Source organism: Podarcis melisellensis (assembly GCF_964234715.1).
Source record: "Podarcis melisellensis genome assembly, chromosome: 7".
Classification (NCBI taxonomy): Eukaryota; Metazoa; Chordata; class Lepidosauria; order Squamata; family Lacertidae; genus Podarcis; species Podarcis melisellensis.
This window is the reverse complement of record NC_138539.1, coordinates 1,435,338-1,459,878: the sequence shown is the minus strand read 5'-3', so window position 1 is coordinate 1,459,878 and position 24,541 is coordinate 1,435,338. Positions and strand designations below refer to the sequence as shown.

The 24,541-nt window shown below is 49.9% G+C and overlaps 1 protein-coding gene and 1 long non-coding RNA gene across 3 annotated transcripts in view; one reads left to right on the top strand and one right to left on the bottom strand.

Moving 5' to 3' along the window:
- Positions 1–19,042, bottom strand: part of LOC309374245 — a 235,934-nt gene extending 216,892 nt beyond the window's left edge. The window contains exon 1 of the long non-coding RNA XR_014170446.1: positions 18,884–19,042. This is a non-coding gene — a long non-coding RNA (uncharacterized lncRNA). The remainder of the gene's footprint in view (positions 1–18,883) is intronic.
- Positions 13,111–24,541, top strand: part of GPT (glutamic--pyruvic transaminase) — a 31,885-nt gene continuing 20,454 nt past the window's right edge. Inside the window, exon 1 of one of the 2 annotated variants that reach the window (XM_081918854.1) lies at positions 13,111–13,261. The gene's annotated coding sequence lies outside the window, so the exon portion shown is untranslated. The remainder of the gene's footprint in view (positions 13,262–24,541) is intronic. The other variant, XM_081918853.1, reaches the window with a different exon arrangement.

The window sequence follows — 24,541 nt, the reverse complement described above, 5'->3', positions numbered from 1 at the left end:
CTGAGTGCCTCTGCACGATCCGGTTTGCCCGAAATCATGCTGAATGTTCTCTGCGGAGTTTTCTGTGTCTCTGAAATGAGCTGAAGCGGGTGGGTTGGGTGTTACAAGGGAGCTGGGGATTGTACTGCACCACTTGCCATCCCAGCGGGAAGGGGGGCAGGAGGGTGGAGGCACACCAACCCTCCCCCAAAAGGCTGTGTGTGGGGCGCCCCTTTCCTGCTCCGTCAGGCCCCCCCCCACCGTGCCCTTCCCCTCTTCCCCGGAGCCGATGCGTTGCAGAGAAGAAGTGCGTGCTGGGAAGCGCCAGTCGGGGAAATGGGTTTCTCCTTGGGCAAAGCGGCCCTCAGCTGCTGGAGAGTGGGGCCGTTTCTGAGACTGGGGCAGTTGAGGGGGCACCCGTGCCTTGGCAGATGCGAGGAAGGGAAGGGGCATCTCCCCATCGCCCTTCGTTCGAGTCCAGGCCTGGCAGAGCGGGTGTCCGTGTGCGTCCTGGTCCCTCTGGCCTCTCACTGCCCCTCAAAGCCCCGACAACGGGGACCGCAAAGCGTCCCCGGCTGCTTCCGACATGAGTGACGGGGAAAGCAGCCGCTAATTTCCTGCCGCCTTAGACGCAGCCCTGGCCTTCTGCTGCTGTGGCAAGCGGACAGGCCTGCCTCTTCGGAGGGGGGGTGGCCGCCTCTTGGGCAAAGCGCTCCTGTTTTGATCATGCCTGGCTGCCTTCAAGAGGCAGCCGCAAGCCTTGTGTCTCGAGGATGTTTCTGTCTGTCTTTACCGTGTGGCCTTCGCCAGCCTTTGCACTCCAGCCCCCATCAGCCCCCAGCCGGGCTGAGATCCAGGGGGCAACCAGCTGGCAAAGGCTGCTCCTCATGGATTTTTCTATCACCTTTTGTATCCTCTTTTGTCTTAAAAAAATGACGGTGTTTTTCTTCTTCTTCTAATGACTTGTTTATATTTTTCACCCTGGTGTTCCCCCTCCTGCCTTTGATAAAGCAATAAATTCAGTGACCTCTCTCTCTTTCTCTCTCTCTCTCTGAGCATCCTCGCCAACCCACCCAGGGCTGGCCACAAGATGGGGCGGGTGCTGGGAATCTGCCCCTCTACCAAGGACCAACTTGGGTGTTTTCTGGCTTCCTTCCCCTCTGCACATGCCCAGGAGACAGCTGAATTCCTGCCAGGAGCTTGGCTGCGTTGCATCTCCCTTCCCCCACCCCGAAGGGAAAAAAAGTATTCCGAGAAAAAGAAAGAGGGAGAGGAGATTTTCCTCCCCACCGTCCCCCTTTTTTCAAGTTCCTCCTAAAGGAAGTGGAGAGCTCCTTTGGGCCTTCCTTCCTCCTGGGGATCCTGCAGAGATGCTTCAGTTGCAATTCCTGCATTGCAGGGAGTTGCACCAGGTTAGGGCTGCCCATGCGGCCCTCGGGCCTTTTGGGGGAACTCAGCAACGTTTGATGCCCACCTTCAGCCTTCGTGTTGCCTTCCCAAAGCCAGGTAAGCAAGGTGCCAGGGCTCTGACAAGGTCCCAGAGTCCTCCTTCCTACTTCCCAAAGCCTAGCTGCGCTTTCCATAATACTACAGTGGTGCCTCGCAAGACGAAAAGAATCTGTTCTGCGAGTCTCTTCGTCTTGCGGTTTTTTCGTCTTGCGAAGCAAGCCCATTAGCGGATTAGCGCTATTAGCAGCTTAGCGGGCTTAGCGGATCAGCTGATAAGCGGCTTAGCGGATCAGCTGATTAGCGGCTTAGCGCATCAGCTGATAAGCGGCTTAGCGCATCAGCTGATAAGCGGCTTAGCGGATCAGCTGTTAAGCGACTTAGCGGCTTGGGAAAAAGGGGGGGGGGAGGAAAAAAACCCCGCAGGAACTCGCAAGACATTTTCGTCTTGCGAAGCAAGCCCATAGGAAATTCGTTTTGCGAAGCACCTCCAAAATGGAAAACCCTTTCGTCTAGCGGGTTTTCCGTCTTGCGAGGCATTCGTCTTGAGGGGCACCACTGTACTACTACTACTAATAAAAAAAATTATTATTTATACCCTGCCCATCTGGCTGGGTTACCCCAGCCACTCTGGGCAGCTCCCAGTCAAGTGTTAAAAACAATACTGTGGTACCTCGGATTACATACACTTCCGGTTACAGACTTCGCTAACCCAGAAATAGTACCTCAGGTTAAGAACTTTGCTTCAGGTTGAGAACAGAAATCGTGCTCCGGTGGCGCGGCAGCAGCAGGAGGCGCCATTAGCTAAAGTGGTGCTTCAGGTTAAGAACGGTTTCAGGTTAAGAACAGACCTCTGGAACGAATTACCGGTAAGTACTTAACCCAAGGTACCACTGTACAGCCTTAAATATTAAAAACTTCCGTAAACAGGGCTGCCTTCAGATGTCTTCTAAAAGATAAGATAGCTGCTTATTTCCTTCACATCTGAAGGGAGGGCGTTCCACAGGGCGGGCGCCACCACAGAGAAGGCCCTCTGCCTGGCCCTTCCATGCCTTCGGAAGTGGGTGGCAGGGCTCCAAAACCCTTGCCAGAGCCTTGTGCCTCCTTGCCAAAGCCTGGCACCGAACGTCATTGACTCTGAGAAGGCAGCAAGAGGGCTGGGTGGGGGGCATCAAATTTAAGCCCTGCTCCCTGTCCCCACGCGGCAGGGCAGTGTGCAGCCCACAGGTTACGTGTCAAAGCACTTTAGCAACCCACTTGGTATGAAAAGTTGGACTAGATAACCCGGGGGGGGGGGGGCGTCCCTTTCAACTTTGCAATTCTGCGACCTGTCATGTGGGGAATCCTGCTTCCTCAGCCCCCTGGAGGCCAGCAGGTGGGGCTGATGAGCTTCTCATTCCTCTGGAGGAGGAGGAATTCTCCCTCTGACTCCTGTCCAGCCCTGCAGTGTAGGCTGGGCGTTCTGCGTTGCTGCCGTTGTGCTTTCCCACCCAGGAGTTGCGCCTCCAGTTCGTCGGCCCAAACGAGGTCTCTCTTGCAGCAGAAAGAGGCCTCTGGTGCCCTGTGTGGCCGAGAGGAGCCCAAGATCTCTTTCCCTGCCCCTTTTGCTGGCATCCTAATAATAATAATTTTTATTTATACCCCGCCCTCCCCAGCCAACACTGGGCTCAGGGAGGCTGACAACAGATATAAAACAATCGATTTAAGATGCAACTTAAAAACAAGATTAAAACACAACGTTAAAATGCAGCCTCATTTCAATAGAAACTCAAATCCGAAACGTTTTGGGGGTGAAAATGTCAAATCTTCACCAAGGCCAACTATCCAGACTGGTCCTACGTGGACCAGAAAAAGCCAGGGAAGTCTCCAAATAGGAGTTCCATCCTAAGGCTTGAACCTGATTCTCACACCAGGGAGTTTGCTTTGGGGTGCCGCAGCCGGGAAGCGAGGCAGGAGCTGTGAGCTGAAAGGGTTCGGCCTTCAACCCTTCCGAACCACCAGCGGTTTCACCATGGAGAAAGTGCCACCCCGACTGTACAGTTCTGTGATTCTAAACCCAGCAAATGGTCCCTTCCAGAGCCGCGTTTCCGTGCAAGCGGTTTGTTCCCAAGCCCTGGGCTCCCCTGGGGGCAGAGAACTTTGTTCAGCAGCACTCAGGAACCCAGAGGTCACAGGGGGACCGTGCCTTCCAGTAGAAAACAGCGTTGTCTCTCCTCTTTCCTTCCTCTTCTCCTGGCCAGAGGTGCGTCAGGGATGCTGAGGCAGCCTAGCTTCGTCGCTGGGGCTCCAAGAAGACGTCTGACGTGGCTTAGCAGGAGTTTGGACCCTCGGCGGTTCCGCTTTTGCGCACAAACTCCTTGTTTCTGCAGAGCTTGCACCGCAGAGCATCCCTTCAGAGGCTGCCCCTCAGCAGTGTACCTTGGGCCCCCAAAGTGAGGCTCTCACTTTTCCGGGTTGCTCTCTGGGGGAGGGAGTGAGGGCTTGGGGAGCTTTTGGATCAACCCTTTTCTACCATTAAAAGTGTTTCTGGTAAACAACCCCAACAGACGTCTGGTTGTGTTTGTGTGGGTCTCTGTACTGAGTGACGGCCCCCTGCCTTCACTCCTGCTCCCCTCTGCACAGCTTGTGAGGGGGCCAACGGGGTTAAGGCTCGACAAAGCTGTGGGGGGGCTTTGCACCAATGTAAGCTGAACCCTGCTGTGAATGTTTCTCCCACTAGTACGGTGCAAGGGGAGTTGGGGAGGGGAAATAGGTGCTCAAGGGTGTGTGTGTGTGTGTGTGTGTGTGCGTGCAGCTGTCACTCATCTGGAATCTAGGAAGTCTCCTTATCCAGAGTCAGACCAGTGTTGTCTGCACTGGCTGGCAGCAGCACTCCAGGGTTTCAGGCTTGGGGTCTCTCCCAGCCCTTCCTGGAGATGTCAGAAATTGAACCTGGTACCTTCTGCTTGTAGGTTCTAGCAGAGAACGGACCATGGGAAATGGGAGGGGGTCCCTTTTGCTTTCTTGCAGGGGGCGGCCAAAAAGCGAGGGATGAGTCTGCTTCCTTCCTGCCAGCTCTTTTTCTCTCCTTTTAGTGGTCCGCAGTAGGCCAACCTCTAACCTGGCACCCCAGCCCGGCATCAAGGAATGGGCAGCTATTGCTATAGTCACCAGAAGCTTTTGCAGTCTGTCCACGCAGGAGCTAGGGAAGGGGCACAGCATAGTTGCGTGGCGAGTTCCCTCCCCCCCAGTGGAAATAAAGACACATGACACAATTATTAAGGTTAATGGGCTAAATACAGTGGTGCCCCGCAAGACGAACGCCTCGCAAAACGAAAAACTCGCAAGATGAAAGAGTTTTTCGTTTTTGAGTTGTTCCGCAAGACGAATTTCCCTATGGGCTTGCTTCGCAAGAAGAACGCCCATAGGGAAATCTCCAGGGACCTCTTTTAAATGCTGGCGGTGGGGAGCAATCCTTTCGCCCCCCCTCCGGCCTTCAGAAGAGGTCCAGGAAGGCCGGCGGGGGCCGAAAGGCTTTGGTCCCCACCGCCAGCATTTTAAAAGCGGTCCGGGATAGCAGGGAATTGCGCTGCGCTTTCCCGCTATCCCGGACCGCTTTTAAAATGCTGGCCGTCGGGAGCAAAGACTTTCGCCCACCGCCGGCCTTCAGAAGAGGTCCTGGATCTCTTCTGAAGGCCGGCGGGGGGCAAAAGTCTTTGCTCCCCTCCGCCTGCCTTCCCGGGATAGCGGAGAAGTGCAGCGTGTTTCTCCGCTATCCCGACGGCTTTTGAAGGCAGGCGGGGGGGGGAGCAAAGACTTTCGCCCACCACCGGCCTTCAGAAGAGGTCCTGGACCTCTTCTGAAGGCCGGCGGGGGGCGAAAGTCTTTGCTCCCCCCCGCCTGCCTTCCCGGGACAGCTGAGACTTCTCCGCAGCGAAACCTTCACTGCCGTCCCCCAGCATTTTAAAAGCCCCCGGGACAGCGGAGAAGTCTCCGCTGTCCCGTGAAGGCAGGCGGGGGGGAGCAAAGACTTTTGCCCCCCGCCGGCCTTCAGAAGAGGTCGGGGGACAGACTGTCCCCGGACCTGGTCTGAAGGCGGTTTCCATAGGAACGCATTGATTGATTTTCAATGCATTCCTATGGGAAACCGTGCTTCGCAAGACGAAAAACTCGCAAGACGAAAAGACTTGCGGAACGAATTAATTTCGTCTTGTGAGGCACCACTGTAAGGCCACAGCTTTACTGGTTACAGGTGATGAGCGGTATTGGCTTAGGCATTGGTCCTAACTGACTATATCCGACTTCAGCCCGTCCACTTGAAGACTGGGAAGGGTTAACCACCGGTAGGGGGAGTCCTGCTGATGCACATCAACTAGGAACTCCCCCCCCCCCGGGGTCACCGCTAGGGGGCGTGCCTTAGGCCCTCACCTCCCCAGGCTTCGGCCACGGCCATGCCCCCTGGAATCCTTTATCGGACTACCCTTCAATATGTGGGGCAGGTGAGGGCGCTTCCTCCCCTCTTCCAACTACAGAACAATGCCTATCCGCCAATACCAAGAAAGTTGTGACAATTTGCTACAAGGTAGGCGAAAAACCAAATGGCCGATGCCAATTTGCCAAGTGGAAAAATTCCTACCAGGCCCCTCAATGGCGACCAACCAAGGTCCATAGCGAGGTTAAGGAACGAAAACCTTATAGGGCGGGAGGGTGGAATTAGTGCCAGCTGCCGCGTGCGTGGTGGGGGCGTGAAGCCCACAACACCACCTCCTTTTGCAGGGCTTTGTAAAACACTTCTCTTGCACGCAGAAGGTCCCAGGATTGATCCTCAGCTGAGAAGGATCCCCTGTCTGGATCCCTGGAGAGCACCTGGTTGGCCACTGGGAAAGCAGGATGCAGGACTCAATGGGCCTCTGGCCAGATCCGGCATCCTTTCCTTCTGCTCCCTCCTTCCCCATCTCTTCCCCGACCTTCACAGCCCACGTCCCCCAGCTGGTGGATGCCAACAGTGTCTTGAGGAACCGGAGACCCTTCAGTGAGGGAGGAGGCCCTGTGGGGTCTGGATTCGTGACTTCCATGCGCAGAGCAAAGAGGTGACAATTGTCAGAGGAGAAGCTTCCCAGCTGCTTTGGGTGCTGAGGGATGGCTGTGGGAGGTGCTCGGAGCTCTGGGCTTGCCAGCAGAGCAGGTGGGCCTCCGTCAAAAGACAGGGCGTCATCGCCAGCTTGATAGGTGCCATGCAGCCTGTTCGGTGCCCGCCGGCGGCAGCAGCGCCCAGCCTGTGCCAAGCGAGGAGCTTTTGACCTGCACAGTTTGTTCCTTTGGAAGCACACGGACATCGAGAGGCGGCCGTGGCGTGCTTCCTCGGAGGAGATGGCCTGGAAATTCAGCCGCTTGAGCTCCTGCAGTGTGACGGCGGAGCATATGAGCTGTGAGTGGCAGGTCCCTGGTTTGAAGCTCAGCTGTGAGCCGGAGCCGTCCTGATCGAGTTGCATTGTTGATCCTGAGCCGAGCAAAGGGCTGATTTTCAAGGTGCCTTCCGGCTCTTGGGTGGGTTTTTGAATTCATGGAGTAGCACATGGCAAACCTTTATGATACAATAATCTTTATTAATGTCCCATGCAGAACAACAAAACTGAAAAAAATCTACATCAGACATTCAAAAACCAACAAGCCTGCTATCCCAGCCTGGTTAACCCCCTAAAAACTCTGATCCCCCATAATTAAATACAATATACTCCCATAGAGACTACCTTCTTCTTGTTGTTTAGTCATTTAGTCGTGTCCGACTCTGCGTGACCCCATGGACAGAGCACGACTACCTTAGGTAAAGGTAAAGGGACCCCCTGACCATTAGGTCCAGTCGTGACCGACTCTGGGGTTGCGGCACTCATCTCGCTTTATTGGTCGAGGGAGCCTGCGTACAGCTTCCGGGTCACGTGGCCAGCATGACTAAGCCACTTCTGGCGAACCAGAGCAGCGCACGGAAACGCCGTTTATCTTCCCACCGGAGCGGTATCTATTTATCTACTTGCACTTTGACGTCCTTTTGATCTGCTAGGTTGGCAGGAGCAGGGATCAAGCAACAGGAGCTCACCCCGTCGCAGGGATTCGAACTGCCGACCTTCGGATTGGCAAGCCCTAGGCTCTGTGGTTTAACTCACAGCGCCACCTGCGCCCCTAAGAGACTGCCTTACACTGTGTTTAAAACCAAAATCACATTTGGATAAAAACTGTTTCTTAGGTGGCTAGTCCTAGTCTTTATAACCCTGGACCTTCTTCCAGAAGGCAGAAGCTGAAAGAGATCATTTCCAGGGTGAGCACTATCCTGCACTATCTCTGCAGTTTTCCACCTTTCTGGAAGCATAGATTTGATCCAAGGTGGGAAGAGTGCACCCAATTATTCTCTTTGCAGTCTTTACAACCCTGGACAGCGTTGTTTTTCCTCTGACCGTTTCAGCCTCACTGCAAAATGGGCGTAAGAAGACCAGCTGACCTTACAGCAGACTTGGAAACATTACTAAGTCAAAATATAAATAATAATAAAAAAATTGTCCAGTAGCACCTTAGAGACCAACTAAGTTTGTTCGTACAAACTCTATATGGGCTCTTGGAAACCCCATAGGGGAACAAGCGCAGATGTTTGTTTACAACAGTCTCACCCTTTTAATGCAAGCTTACTGAAGTGAGTTTCTTTTTAATCCACGTTAAGAATATTGAGTTGGGGGGTTGCACTAGATGACTCTAGGAATCCCTTCCAGCACTACAACTCTATGAAACAGAAGACCAGGCTGCTAGACAACAACAACAACAACAATTTTTATTTATATCCCGCTCACCCCAGCCAAAGCCGGGCTCAGGGCGGCTAACAACAATAAAACAGTACAACAGTACAACACAACACAACACAACACTCTAAAATCATTCATTATAAAATTAATTCAACTCAAACCAATGGCAACCATTGGGCCAGATCAGGCCAGTCCTGCAAGCTGGACGTGATCTGGCCACCTGCAACTCTCAGGAGCTGGCATCCAGAGATCCCCAGACCCAAGATCAACACACACACACACACACACACACACACACACACCCCTGCCCTCTGCCGCATCAGTGGTGAACCTCCAGCCGACCAGAAGGAGCTGGTTCCCATGGGTTCATCTTGGAAGCCCAGCTGCTGGTTCAGCCTGCAAGGTCTCTCCCCGCTGCATGACCCTGCTGACCACGTGGCCGAGATGTGGCAACCTCGTCCGCCCGACCCCTTGTCCAGCAGGCAGGTCAAGCAGGAACCAGCGCAGCAATTCTCATGATTATTTGGCCGGACCAAGCAGGTTTGCCCAGAGTCAAAGGTCTGCGGCTGCCCCTGGGCTTTGTTTTCCTGCAGTCTGGTGCGTCCAGCCTTCCACTCTGAACTCCTTTCGGAGAGATTGGTGCAGGAGAGAAACTAAGCCGAGCAACTGCTGCCTTTCTCCACGGCCATCCAGGCGCAGGACTGAGCTAAACTGCCATCTAAACTGGCGCTTAGCCCCTTGCACGACATCACGACAGCCCCCCAGATCTGTGGTGCAAGGAAAGCCCACCCAAAATGCAGGCATCTGTGCTGATCCAATAATTTTCATACACACACAACTTCGTTGAACTCTGACTTTCCATTGCGTAGCTTTTCCTGGAAAACACACAGAGCTTTGAGGAAGAAACAAAGAGTCTCTGGTCTGCTGCAATGCAACCTTTAGCTTGGGATTAGAAAGGCAAACAACCTTGTGGAGACATGTGGCCGTTTGAACTGCGAGGGCAGAGCAAGGCGAAGGCCTGCCAGCTCCCCTGGCCTTTCTGGTAAATGACGTCCACACTTCTGCCCTGGAAGAGGTCCCAGAGCTGGGATCCCCCTTACACCACCAATCCCCCATTGCTCTCCACTGGATCCAACTATTTGGCACCTCTTGCAATTACAGCCGCACCTTGGTTCTCAAACTTAGTCCGTTCCAAAAGTCCATTCCAAAACCAAAGCATTCCAAAACCAAGGCACATTTTCCCATAGAAAGTAATGCAAAATGGATTAATCCGTTCCAGACTTTTAAAAACAACCCCTAAAACAGCAATTTCACATGAATTTTACTATCTAACAAGACCACTGATCCATAAAATGAAAGCAGTAAACAATGTGCTGCAGTCACACAATCAATCAATCAGTAGCTGAACATCCGGGATCTAGGAAGGAAGGGAAGCAGCAAAATAGTGGTTTGTCTTGTGATAAGAATTTTAAAGTCTTAGATATATAATAAATGTTCATAAATGTACCAACCAAGCACGTACAGGAAGACCGACCTGAAACCATTTTTGATTCCCAACCTGACCAAATGTTTTCTCTGCAAGTTCAAAGGAAAATGGAAAAGCCACCCCATTGTCTTTTCCTTCACAAATCCTGTCTTAAGAGATGAATAGCGTGTGAGCCTGTGACCTGGCTCAGGAACTAAGTATTTATCATTTCCAAAGACTGGCCAGGCTCCCCAGGGTATCCAATCAAGTGAGCATTGACAGATAACCTGTCAGACGAGATAAACAACAACGTACTCAGATTTCTGCTGTAGACCGTCTTTTCTGTGATGTAGGTATGATGTATCCGGGGGGTGGTCTTAGGTTACACCCTGTCTGTGATGTATGTATGATGTATGGAGGGGTGGTCTGGAGCTCCAGGGCAGGGAATTCAAAATGTCTATATAAGGGTGGACACCCCTTGGTTCCTCCTCCTTTCCTGCGTGTGAGGGGAGCACCCTGTTGCAACAGATCAATAAAGATCAGGCTTACTATCTGCTTTTCTTCTCAATATTCTCTGGTTGCCTCTGTTATTTTCTCCTACCAATAGGGAACCTACGAACAAATGAATGTTGTTGTTTTTCCTGTCTGCCAGGTTATCTGATAATGCCTTATCTGATTGCCTTTCTTGGTAGTCTGGCCATTCCTTTGAGATGGTGATTTCCCAATTCCTGAGACAATGGGAAGGTTCCCTGACCCCCTCCCTCCTTGCAGAGAAAACACTTGGTCAGTTAGGGAGTCAAAATGGTTTCAGGGCAGTTTTCCTGTGATGCTCCAGACATGTGGTCCACATATCTATGTACGTGCTTGGTTGGTACATTTATGAACATTATATATATATATATACCTTAATTTTTTTATTTCACAACTAAAGCATTTGAATGATCCCTGCACACAGGCCTTGGCTTGACAAGCAGCAGAAATCCTGAGGGAGGGGAAGAGCTGCCCCTTTTCTCTCTGCAACCCCCCCTTGCAAGCCTAGAAAGAGGCTCCTGCAGTACAGCAGGAATGTCTTGACCAGCTGCTGATATCTGAGCCACCCCAAAGGACATTTTCTCCTTCAAGCCCTCCCTCTGTGTCCCCGCCTGTCTTCCTTCCCTCCTGCTTGTGACCTGCACATGATCCTGGGAGGGTAGAAAAATGTGCCCTCTCCTGGACTGGGAGTGCCCTTTTGCTGAAGACACGGATAACAACAACAACAACAACAACAACCTTTCCCGGGAAAATCAGAGGCTCACTATGTCAGGTTCCTATTGGAAGACCGGACAAACACTAGAACATTAGCAGTGGCGAAGTTTTTATTGGTGGTTGCAAGAACCAACGATCCCTATCTTTAAGTCTGAACAAAATGCTTGTTTAACCTGGAAGTAGGCTGTCTGAATTGTGCATTGCTTTGTAACAATTTGTTGGGTCTCTGGACTGTAATAAAGATTGATGAATGATGATAATGATGATGATAAACCAATGGAGAATCACAGCGCCTGCTGTGACTGCAGAAACCAGTAACTCGTCATTTGTGCTGTGTTAGCAGCACCAAAGTGACCTCCGTGGGGCGCAAACTGGGCAGGGGGTCTGGAGGTCCTGGGCTGCCCAGCTGACAAGGCCCCCCTCTCAGCCGCACTGAGGGGGTCCGAAGGAATGCAAAGCAATACATACATACCATCCAATATACACCATCCAATACATACCATCCAACTGCCTTAGGGAGTCCAGATCTGCGTAGGGTTTAATCCTGAGCCTTTTCTTCTCCTTTTTTTAAATACTGTATACATTTTCATTAATATTTTTAATATCATTTCCAACAATCATATAACATAACTTCTTATCTTATACAGTACACTATTTTAGACTTCCGTCAACGCCTCTGATGATTTTCCATTCTTTATCACTTATTCTGCATTTCTTAATTCTCTATTACTCTTAATTATCATTAACTAATAATTCTCCTCATAGTCTTTCTTGCAAGATTTCAAATAGTCCTCCTTACAGAACTTCTTGTAGTCCTACTAGCGTGATCTGTTCATTACAATTGCTTTTCAAATAGTTCGTATATTTGCTCCAGTCTTCTAAGAATCTCTGGTCCCGCAGGTTTCGAATCCTTCCTGTTAATTTATGCAGTTCTGCATAGTCCATCAATTTCATCCGCCATTCTTCTTTCGTCGAGCCTTTTCTTCTCCTGAAGGTGTTCCGCAGGGCAGCAGATGCAGGTTTTTCCTTGGGGTTTGCTCCTGAAACCCTTTTCACGAATAAATATAGGCACAAGGTAGCAGAGGTTTAGCACCAGAGCTTTCCTTCCTTTAGATGAGCTACTTTCCCAGGTTGATAACCTAAAAATTATAGGTTCTGTGTGTGTGATTGGAGGGATTCCTTTCATTAACATGTTCTCTGTCTTATCTGCGAGGAGCCCAGAAAACTTCCTTTTTCTACCAACTATGGAAGAATGGCAGATGAAGGCGATGGTTTTTTATGGAGCTGGCTGATCTCACTGGGAGAATCTGCGACCAGAAAGAAGAGGAATATCAAGAAGACTGGAAGAAAGTTAAAGATTATTTGAATAAATATTGTAATATTAAAGATTAGTAGTTACTTGAAGGTACTAAATAGGCCTGGGACTAAATTAGGACTAAATACCGGTAAATAAATGAGACAGAGAATGTTAAGGAAAATTAAGAAATTTGATTCTAATCGGGAATATTGTTTTTTGAATAATGATATTAGAAAACTGCTATATTCAGTTACAAGGAAATTCAGATGGAAGAGATTAGAGGAAGTCAAGTAATATGTCTATGAAGTTGGAAGTTTAATTAATTAATTAACTTTTATTGTTTCTGTGTTGGTGGTTATCATTTGCTATATCTGTTTTATTTTTTATTTTTATTTTACTTTTTTTTAATTGATTGTATAGTATGTGTTGTATTTGTATGAAACTTAATAAATATTATTGGGGGGGGGGGAAAAGAAAACTTCCTTTTTCTTTGCTGGAGAATGTAAACCAAGCCAACAAATAAACAGGACTCTGGACAGCCTGCCCCTGAATCCGTTGCAAGCAAAAAGCACTCTACATATGCACAGCGCACTCATGCTTCTGAGGCTGAGCTCTGTCCCTGAAAGCAAGGTCTGAGTGTGTGAGAGAGATGAATCCTGAGGGTTGTGCATGTTTGTGTGCATACCTGCTTGCCCTCTAGGGAACGGGGGCCTGGAGAGTTGTGGGTCTCTCCTAGGAGGGTGGCTTTGGTCCTGGGTGGCGGGTGCACTGCAGGCAGCCGGCAGGATTTAAATTTAGTGGCTGAGCCTCTTGGGGGCTGGTCCTGGAGGCAGCTGCTCTGGCAAAGGTCAGGCCAGCCTGTCCGGCTGCCTGGGAGGGAGGGAGGGACGGAGGGGGCGCTTGGCTGGAGGAGGAGAGCTGCCAAGAGGACGCCTGGCTGGGACAGCGAAGGAGCCCAGGAGAGGCTGCTGTCAGGAAGAGAGCAAGCGAGGGAGGAGGAGGAGGAAGAGGCAGCAGGTCTGGGGGGCAGTGCCCATCAGCACCCTCTGCAGCCTGGCACAGGTAAGGCAGGGCAGAGGAGGGAGGGGGCAATGCCACGACTCCTATCTTTGACTGAGAGAGTCAGGCTTGCTCAGGACAGCGGAGATCTTCTTTGCTTACTAAGATCTCTTCGTAAGAAAAACACCAAAATGGATTTGGCCAACGGAAGCACAGGCCCCAAGAAAGTTAAATATGGGAAATAAATGGTTGAGGTGCTCAGATTTGTTGATAGAGGATCATTCGAACCATTTGAACAAATTAAAGTTAAAGTGAATTGGTTGCAATATTATCAAATTAATGAATTATATAAGATGTATTGGAGAAATGGTTTTGCAACAGAAAAAACCCAAATTGGAAACGGAATTGTTAGATGCTAAAGTTAAGAATATGTCTAAAATGTATAATTTGTTGTTGGAGGGGCATACAAAGGATGAACAAGTTAAATCGGTTATGATTGATTAGGCTAAGAGATGTGGGACATAATATAAGGACAGCGGAGATCTTCTTTGCTCCACCCTTGCAATTGCCAGGGGCTGCACAACAAAATATTCAGAGGCCCATATTCCAAGCACGGGGGTCCCAAAGTGGGTGGTGGAGCCCCCTGCAGGAGGGTGGGTTTTATCTTGGGGGGGGGAAAGGGGGCAGCAGGGACACAGGAGCTTTTAAATTACTCTTTGAAAATCTGGATCAAGCACGTCAGTTTTCTTGAATCGATTCAACTCAATAGCCTTAACTGGATTTTGAATAAAGAAAGGCGTTGTCGGGATGGGAGGGACCCCAAGGGGTCATCTAGTCCAACCCCCTGCAATTCAGGGGACACAGCTGAAGAATCCTGGACAGGTGACCATTCACCTCTGTATAAAATATGCAGAAGAGTCCACAACTTTCCCAGGGAGTCGGTTCCACTGTTGGACAGCTCTTGCCGCCTGAAAGTTCTTCCCGATGTCCATTCGGAATCTCCTTCCCGGAAATTTGAATCTATTGGATCGGGTCCTCCCCTCCAGAGCAGGAGATATCAAGCAGTCAGTGCACAATTAATCGTTCCTGGCTTGAACCTTACTCTGTCGTTATCTGCCTTAGTGGGTCGTGCAAATCACTATTCTGAACAAATCTTTTTATAGGGTAGCAGGCGCCAGGGAGGAGTTGATGGAACTGAGGAGGTGTGGGGCCCCGGAAAAGTTTGGGGGCCGCTAGTCCTAGCCATCCGGGGGCAGCAGCCAGAGCCAGGGGGCATCCTTGCTGAAATAGACTCGGAGTCGAGAGTGGATTTCATGCTCTTTATTCAGCTCATAGAGGTGAGGAGGAATGGAAGTTCCCCCCAGAATGTCTGCTTTATATACATTATTTACACAATGGGTCCCACGTGACTGGCTAGTTCTGTGATTCTCCTGTAGACCAATCAGGTTGCGGATTCACTTCCACCTGGAGCTGGATTGGGTGGCTCCTGTGGACCAATCAGACTGCTGCATTCTGAATCCTATTGTTCTAGGACCAATCAGACTGCTGCATTCTGGATCCTATTGTTCTGGGACCAATCAGACTGCTGTATTCTGGATCCTATTGTTCTAGGGCCAATCAGATTGCTGCATTCTGAATCCTATTGTTCTAGGACCAATCAGACTGCTGCATTCTGGATCCTATTGTTCTAGGACCAATCAGACTGCTGCATTTTGGATCCTATTCAACTCAGTACATAACACCATGTCAATCTTCTTTCCTGCCCACAGAGGTGCTCAGAGCTCTGTGCTGGCCAGATGGGGGGCCTGGAGATCAGTCCATGGGTCTGTGTGGCCCCCTGCACATGTGTGGTCCTTTGGGAGCTGCCTTTCAAGGAGAACAGAGCTGTGCTGCTCTCCTGTGGAGGTGGAGAGGCATTTTATTTTATGTATTAAATTTGCAGCCGTCCGTTCTGCTCATTCCCTGGGACCCAGTTCTGCGCACCATTTCTCTGCTAGAGGCCAAAGAGGAAATGCCTTGCCATTGTATGCCCGCTCCATGCCCACCCAGCGCCTCATCCTCTTCCACCAGGTGGCAGGGGCATAGAGGAGAAAAACTGCAAGTAGCCACCTTGAGGTCCTCAGAGGAAAGTGGGAATAGAAATTGAGGTTGCCAGACGTCCCCGTTTCCCGGAGACAGTCCCCGGATTTGCAAACCAGTCCCCATACAAAATCCATTGAAGTTGAAAAGTGTCCCCGGATTCATTGAAAAAAATCTGGTAACCTTAATATAAACGCAGTAGAATAATAGAACCGTAGAACTGTAATGTTGGGAGGGCCAATTAGTCATTGCAGGAATAGAATAAAATCAACTATTGCACAGAGCAGTCCCCAGGGCCAGCCCTGCAAACCCAGATCAGGAATTGCAAAATGAAAGGTTCTCAGTTCTCCAACTGCAGGCCTGGGTGCAGGATGAGGCTCAGACACACCCACCCACTGAAAGCCTATTGAGAGGCTGCAGGAGGACACCTCCCTCTTCTCCCAGCCAGCTCTGGGGGGGGGGGTGTTGCCAAGACCCACCTGGCTCTGCTCTGCCCTTGATCCTGGCATTGCCCCATCCAGTGGGATGCCCTGGATAGTTCAGTTAGCTAGAGCGTGGTCCTGATAACGCCAAGGTTGCAGAGTCAATCCCCAAACGGGGCAGCTGAATATTCCTGCATAGCAGGGGGTTGGACTAGATGGCCTTCAGGGTCCCTCCCAACCCTACGATTTATATCTTGGGGGATAATAATAATAATAATAATAATAATAATAATAATAATAATAATAATTTTTTATTTGTAGTCCTTCCTTCCCTGTTCAAAAACCAGGCTCAGGGCGGCTAACAACAAATTTAAAACACTTAATTATAAAAGCAGCATAGACTACAGTATAAAAACAATAAAATTCAAAGTTCAGAAATCAATTTAGGGGAAATAAACATTTGATAATCCCCAGGGCTAGCTGGCTGAATTGATCCTACTTGGGCCAGCGAGGAGACCAGGGGAGAATTAGCTGTGGGGTCTCAGAGCGGGTGATCTTCATAAAAGGGGAGGGAAGAGAAGGGAAATAAAAGATCAGGATGAATTCCAATTAAAAGCCAGGCGGAATAGCTCTGTCTTACAGGCCCTGCGGAAGGAGGTTAAATCCTGCAGGGCCCTGGTCTCCTGGGACAGAGCATTCCACCAGGTCAGAGCCATCACTGAGAAGGCCCTGGCCCTGGTGGAGGATAGTCTGACTTCCTTAGGGCCCAGGACCTCTAAACTATGGTTATTCATGGACCTTAAGGTCCTCCGTGGGACATACCAGGAGAGGCGGTCCTGTAAATAAAGATAAAGGGACCCCTGACCATTAGGTCCAGTTGTGACCGAATCTGGGGTTGCGGCGCTCATCTCGCTTTATTGGCCGAGGGAGCCGGCGGACAGCTTCTGGGTCATGTGGCCAGCAAAACTAAGCCACTTCTGGCGAACCAGAGCAGCGCACGGAAACGCCGTTTACCTTCCTGCCGGAGTGGTACCTATTTATCTACTTGCACTTTGACGTGCTTTCGTACTGCTAGGTGGGCAGGAGCAGGGACTGAGCAATGGGAGCTCACCCCGTCGCGGGGATTCGAACCACCGACCTGCAAGTCCTAGGCTCTGTGGTTTAGCCCACAGCGCCACCTGTGTCCCGTAAATACGAGGGCCCTAAGCCACAAAGGGCTTTAAAGGTCAAGACCAGCACCTTGAACCTGACCCGATACTCCACCGGGAGCCAGTGCAACTGGTAAAACATAAATGACCCACATAAAAGTAAAATGCAGGCACAGAGGTTCTGGGTGCTGCTTGGGTGTTGACACCTGGGTGCTGGTGGTAAAGGACAAGTGGCTGGGCAGTAATCTGCCTGCAAGGGCCCATTGATCTCGTTGGGTGCAGTCAAATTAATTACTAGTATTATTCTTAATTAGTTTATTTATTATCTGCCCTTCACCCCAAGATTCCCTGGCGGGTTAGCACATTAAAACCAATTTAAAACAAGGGCATTAATTAAATCAGTGCACTAACCACCTGCGTTGCTCAAGAGACAGGCGCCCTGTGAGGATTCTTGCCTCATAATGCCTCAGGGGATGTTTCATTCCTCAGTCCAGGGACATACCTGAAAAGAAACTGGGTGAAATGGCAATATTTTCAGTCTCCTGTCTCAGTTTGCTGATTGAGTGTTCTCAGATGAGTAAATTGCTCTGCAATTATGTGAACTGTGCTACCTAGACCAGAAGTTCCCAGACTGTTTTGGGCACTTCCTCAAAAGCATCCCTGACAGATGTCCATCCGACCTCTGCTTAAAAACCTCCAAGGAAGGAGAGTCCGCCATCTTCCGAGTCAGAATCTCCTTCCTTGTGACTTGAAGCCATGGGTTCAAGTCCTGCCCTCCAGAGCGGGAGAAAACAAGCTTGCTCCACCTTCCACGGGACAGCTCTTCAGATTTGAAGATTTACGTGAGTCAATCGCCGCTCCCTTTCTCCCTCTCTCGCTCACGTACCCCCAACAATTCCATTTCCACTCACGGCTCATCGAATCCCAGAACTGTAGAGTTGGAAGGGGACCTCCAAAGGACATCTAGTCTAAACCTCTGCAAGGGAAAATAATTTAAAAGGGCATTTGGAGGGCCGGCAGAAATCCCGCTGTGAAAGCTCTTCCCTATTCAGGGAAGTTTTTAGTGTATTTTTGGTCTTTGTTGGAAGCTGCCCATAGTGGCTGGGGAAACCCAGCCAGATGGGCGGGGTACAAATAAATTATTATTATTATTATTATTCCTAGCATTTGGAAGGGGAAAGCTGCACCCGTTGTAATTCTGCCTGTCTCCCGGCTGTTTAAGCACATGGCGAAAAAAACGGGCAGCAACCTCAGTTCCTTTTCTCTGGAGTTTGGAGAGGGAGGTATGGAGCAAAGTGCAGGGCAGGCAGGTGCTGGGGTGGGGTGTCTGGGGTCAATGAACGCTTGCTGCATCAGCTGTTGCCCCAGGTGCCCTGATTTGTCTGCCGCAGGTTCAGGATCCTGCCTCCAGGTGATAGAGGCTGTAGATTGGAAGGAATCCCAATGGTAGCCTTACCCTTAAAAGCGAATCACCTGCTTCTCAAGGGACAGGCCCAGTGTGGCTAAAAAGCCTTCCTGCATAGCTCAGCTGGGTAGAGCATGGGGCAGATAAGTCCAAGGTTGCAGGTTCGAATCCCATCTGGGACAGCTGCATCTTCCTGCATGATCCTCAGGGTCCCCCCCTCAACTCTACAGTGATTCCCTAATCTCAGAGGCAGTTGGAGGATGGATGGCAGCTAACAGTTTGAGGTTGAATCCTGACAAGACAGAAGTACTGTTTTGGGGGGACAGGAGGCAGGCAGGTGTGGAGGACTCTCTGGTCCTGAATGGGGTAACTATGCCCCTGAAGGACCAGGTGCGCAGCCTGGGAGTCATTCTGGACTCACAGGAGGTGCAGGTCAATTCTGTGTCCAGGGTGGCTGTCTACCAGCTCCATCTGGTACACAGGCTGAGTCCCTGCCTGCCCGCAGACTGTCTCGCCAGAGTGGTGCATGCTCTGGTTATCTCCCGCTTGGACTACTGCAATGTGCTCTATGCGGGGCTACCTTTGTAGGTGACCTGGAAACTACAACTAATCCATAATGCGGCAGCTAGACTGGTGACTGGGAGCAGCTGCCGAGACCACATAACACCGGTCTTGAAAGACCTACACTGGCTCCCAGTACGTTTCCGAGCACAATTCAAAGTGTTGGTGCTGACCTTGAAAGCCCCAAACAGCCTCGGTCCAGTATATCTGAAGGAGCGTCTCCACCCCCATCGTTCTGCCTGGACACTGAGTTCCAGCTCCGAGGGCCTTCTGGCAGTTCTCTTGCTGTGAGAAGCCAAGTTACAGGGAACCAGGCAGAGGGCCTTCCCGGTGGTGGCTCCCGCCCTGTTGCACTCCCTACCACCAGATGTCAAAGAGAACAACAACTACCAGACTTTTAGACAACATCTGAAGGCAGCCCTCTTTAGGGAAGCTTTTAATGTTTGATGGATTACTGTATTTTAATATTTTGTTGGAAGCCGCCTAGAGTTGCTGGGGAAACCCATCCAGATGGGCGGGGTATAAATAATACATTATTATTATTATTATTATTATTATTATTATTATTATTATGCCTGACAGCCAGCTGGTTGTTGGCTGTTTCAGAAGCAAGAGGGACTTTGACAGGTGTCAGTCAACTGGTGTCATTATGAAGACAGAGGATTGACAGCTGGGCTGCCCCACCCACCTGCCCAAGCTGGCTTGGGGGGTTAGGAAGAGAAGGATGTGGCCCCATCAGGTCAAAGAAAGGCCCCCCTCCTTGCTTCAAATGCTCACATTTCCCCAGCAGTTTGTGGGGTCCAGAGAGTACCCAGGCTTTCCCCCTCCCCAGTAATCGTCACCCACTGGGACAGGGGAGCGATCCCAGAATAGCAGCGACTGAGCCAGCGGCTGCTCAGCCAAAGACCTTTCCCCCCTCTCCAGGATGGCCTTATCTCTGTTTGCTCAGCGAAGGAGAGGCCGTGCCAGCTTTCCATGCCATGTTTCTCTGACGCTGGTGCCCTGGCACTTAAGGAAAACACCTCCTTGCAAACAGAACCTCCTTCCAAGAACCTTCCCGTTTGTGAGAGCAAGCAGGTCTCTCCGGAGGAGCAGGCAAGAAGGGGAGCCTGTGGATCAGAGCGAAGGAATAATAATAATAATAATAATAATAATAATAATAATAATAATAATAATAATTTTTTATTTATACCCCATCCTTCCCGGTTCAAAAACCGGGTTCAGGGCAGCTAACAACAAATGTAAAACACTTTAAAATACTTAATTGTAAAAGCAGCATAAAATACAGTATAAAAACTTGAGTAACAATAAAAATCAAAAATCAATTAGATAATCCCCAGGGCTAGCTGGCTGAATTGGTCCTACTTGGGCCAGCGAGGAGACCAGGGGAGAATTAGCTGTGGGGTCTCATAGCGGGTGATCTTCATAAAAGGGGAGGGAAGGAAAGGGAAATAAAAGATCAGGCTGAATTCAAATTAAAGGTCAGGCAGAATAGCTCTGTCTTATAGTCCCTGCGGAAGGAGGTTAAATCCTGAAGGGCCCTGGTCTCCTGGGACAGAGCATTCCACCTGGTCGGAGCCATCACTGAATAGGCCCTGGCCCTGGGGGAGGATAGTCTGACTTCCTTAGGGCTCGGGACCTGTAAGCTATGGGAAGTGTCTTTCTCATAGTCACCAATCAGCAGGCTTTCCTTACGCTCTTATGATCCTGTGCAGAGCATACAGGTGTCATGACTAGCAGTCCTTGTAAAGGTAAAGGGACCCCTGACCATTAGGTCCAGTCATGGCCGACTCTGGGGTTGCAGTGCTCCTCTCGCTTTATTGGCTGAGAGAGCCGGTGTACAGATTCCAGGTCATGTGGCCACCATGACTAAGCCGCTTCTGGCGAACCAGAGCAGCGCACGGAAACACTGTTTCCCTTCCCGGCAGAGCGGTACCTATTTATCTACTTGCATGTTGACGTGCTTTAGAACTGCTAAGTGGGCAGGAGCAGGGATCGAGCAACAGGAGCTCACCCCGTCACGGGGATTCGAACTGCCAACCTTCTGGTTGGCAAAACCTAGGCTCTGTGGTTTAATCCACAGAGCCACCCTCATCCCTCACCAGAGAGCCTTAAAAAAAAAAGTTATTATTTCCTTGGATACACATTTTAATTCAATTTAACTAGTATATTCATGGTTAAATTCCACTCTGATCGTTTCTGTCATTTTTGTAAAGAACTATGCAGAAATTCTGGTTTTAGTATTCTGGCTGTTTGGCCATAAAAGGAAAAAAAATAATCATCCATTCATTCATTCATAGCATGCAATTGTCATGACTAGGAGCTTTTAAAAAAAAAAAGCGCTATCAAGTTGGTGGCCATTCTTGTGGCAGTGAGTTCCATGGTTTAACAAAGCCCTGTGTGAATATTCAGATATTTTTGTCTGCCCTAAATCTTCCAGGGTGCAGCAGCCATGCTGTGTGACTCTACTGGGATGCAGAGAGAGTTCTGTGTGCTTCTAGGACAGGAGTTAGCAAACATTTTCAGCAGGGGGCCAGACCACTGTCCCTCAGACCTGGTGGGGGGCTGGACTATATTTATTTTGGGGGGAAATGAACAAATTCCTATGCCCCACAAATAACTCAGGGATGCATTTTAAATAAAATCTCACTGTATACAAGTTCTACAAGTGACAATAAAGTATTTCAAAAGGGCACATTCTACTCATGTAACAACACGCTGATTCCTGGACCATCCATGGGCCGGATTTAGAAGGCAATTGGGCCGGATCCGGCCCCCGGGCCTTAGTTTGCCTACCCATGTTCTAGGAGATCAGTATTTGAAGTGGGATTCAAATGCATGTCAAATGTTTAGCTTTGTGCCCTCAAAGGGGAATCAAGTATTCTGCTCTTTAGGTGCAAAACACACACACACACATTTTGCAATTTGGCAAGTGATGGAGCCTTGAAAACTAGGGTGAATGATTGACTGAAGGCACAGAAACACCTCAATAGCAAAGAAGAGTGAAAGATCAATAAAGACCAGATGTGATCTAACCTCTGCTTAAGCTTTGTGCAAGCAAATCAGAATCATTATAAGGTTGTCTTGAGAGTACTCTGAAAGAGGAGAAAGACAATCTCTCTGTTCCCCAGAACACCATCTGCGAAGCCTGGTCCAGGATGCTAGACCAGCCCCTTAAGCTCAGACTGGGTGGATTTGGCCTGGCATGAGGGACCTGTAACACATGTAGAAAAATGGATGAATTTATCACACCATTTCACCCTTCTGCACTTATTGCTGCCAAGTACAGACCTAGACAGCATCTTAAAAAGCAGAGACATCACCTTGCCAACAAAGGTCTGTATAGTTAAAGCTATAGTTAAAGTAGTGATGTATGGAAGTGAGAGCTGGACCATAAAGAAGGCTGATCGCTGAAGAATGGATGCTTTTGAATTCTGGTGCTGGAGGAGACTCTTGAGAGTCCCATGGACTGCAAGAAGATCCAACCTCTCCATTCTGAAGGAAATCAGCCCTGAGTGCTCCCTGGAAGGACAGATCGTGAAGCTGAGGCTCCAATACTTTGGCCACCTCAGGAGAAGAGAAGACTCCCTGGGAAAGACCCTAATGTTGGGAAAGATGGAGGGCCCAAGGAGAAGGGGACGACGGAGGACAAAATGGTGGGACAGTGTTCTCAAAGAGACCAACATGAGTTTGACCAAAGTGCGGGAGGCAGTGTGGAAGACAGGAGTGCCTGGCGTGCTCTGGTCCAGGGGGTCACGAAGAGGAGGACACCACTAAACAACAACAAAGTTTGTTATTGGTAAAGAGTTTTCTTCAGATATCTGAAGAAGTGTGCATGCACATGAAAGCTCATGCCAATAACAAAGTTAGTTGGTCTCTAAGGTGCTATGACAGGACGGCCTGGCGTGCTCTGGTCCAGGGGGTCACGAAGAGGCGGACACGACTAAACGACTAAACAACAACAACAACAGTTCATAACTTCCTCTAGACATTTTCCAGTTATCTGCACCATCCCCTGACGACTGCAGGCTGGACGGTGGTTGTAACATTTCCACAAGTCCTGTCGAGCAGCCCATGGACAGGTTTTTGCAAATTCTCTGGGTGTGGTTCCCACAGCTTCTTATCTCCAGCTTTTGCCATGCAGCCAGAAAAGCTCTTCCAGCTGATTCGCTGCACTCCTCAGCCTGCATTTCTGACACCATGCGATAATTCTGGGTCTGCAGACAGACCAGAGGAAGGAGAGATGGCTTCAAAAAACCTCCTTTCTTAGACCAACTTCTGCAACAGCCTCTGGAACCTGACGGGAACAGCCTGGGCCATGAGAAAGCCCTCAAATCACCCACTTCTTAATGTCTCAAAGTTACTCCAAGTTACTTGGACGATTGCCTCTGGGAATCTGCCCACCCTGTCAGATGAGCTGCAGAGACCCTCCTGAGAGACCCTGCGACATAGTTCTCCTGAGGTTCAGCTGGAGGCAGCGAGGGAGAGACCCTTCAGGTGTGGACCTCCCCGCCTCAAGAGGTTAGCTTTTCCCTTCCTCTTTCTTTGGCTGGCACCGGCCATGGAAAACTTTTTCATTCTGTTGCAGATTCCTGGTTCTGCTCTTTCAGGTTCTGCTGCTCCTTCTCCCCACAGCCGTCTAAGTCCCCTGCCCTCCAATATTTCCCCCAAACAATTGGAGACTATGCCTGCAGGAAGTGAACTTCTCCACCACCCTCTTCATGCCTCTTCTGGTCCTGGGAGACCAGCGGGGAGGGGAGTTGTTGGAGTGGGGGGGGGGAGGAGAGACACCCATGCCTCTTTAATAATAATAATAATAATAATAATAATAATAATAATAATAATAATAATTTTTTTATTTATATTCCGCCCTCCCCAGCCAAAGCCTGGCTCAGAGCGGCTAACAACAATAAAAGTAACACAGCATTCTAAAATCAATTCATTCTAAAATCAATTCAAAATCAAATTCATGGCAACCATTGGGCTAGAGTTCTGTGAAGATTACCAAAGGAAGGGGTCAGGCTGTGCCCTGGCCAAAGGCCTGGTGGAACAGCTCCGTCTTGCAGGTCCTGCGGAAAGATGTCAAGTCCTGCGGAAAGATGTCAAGGCCCTGGTCTCTTGTGACAGAGCGTTCCACCAGATTGGGGCCACAGCCGAAAAAGCCCTGGCTCTGGTTGAGGCCAGCCTAACATCTCTGTGGTTTGGGACCTTCAAGTTGTTTTTGTTTGAAGACCGTAAGGTCCTCCGTGGGACATACCAGGAGAGACGGTCCCATAGGTACGAGGGTCCTAGGCCATATAGGGCTTTAAAGGTTAAACCCAGCACCTTAAACCTGACTCTGTACTCCACCGGTAGCCAGTGCAGCTGGTATAGCACCGGGTGAATGTGATCCTGCAGCGAGGAACCCGTAAGGAGTCTTGCCGCGGTATTCTGCACCCGCTGGAGTTTCTGGGTCAGTCTCAAGGGCAGCCCTATGTAGAGTGAGTTACAACAGACTCATTTCTGCCTCTTGTCCTCTCTCTTCTCCTGCTTCCACATCTGCCTCTGAGTCTGGACTTCTCTCTGCCACAAACTTTCCCCGCTCACTAAGCCTTCTTACCCCTTCAGCTTCTGATGTGGGAATGTTCAGGGAGGCAGGAGAAGATATATTGTTTATTCATATCCTTCATAACTTGCGCTAGCAACTTCCTTTACTTAGCAGAGTTTACATTCCCCTTCTCATGCACAG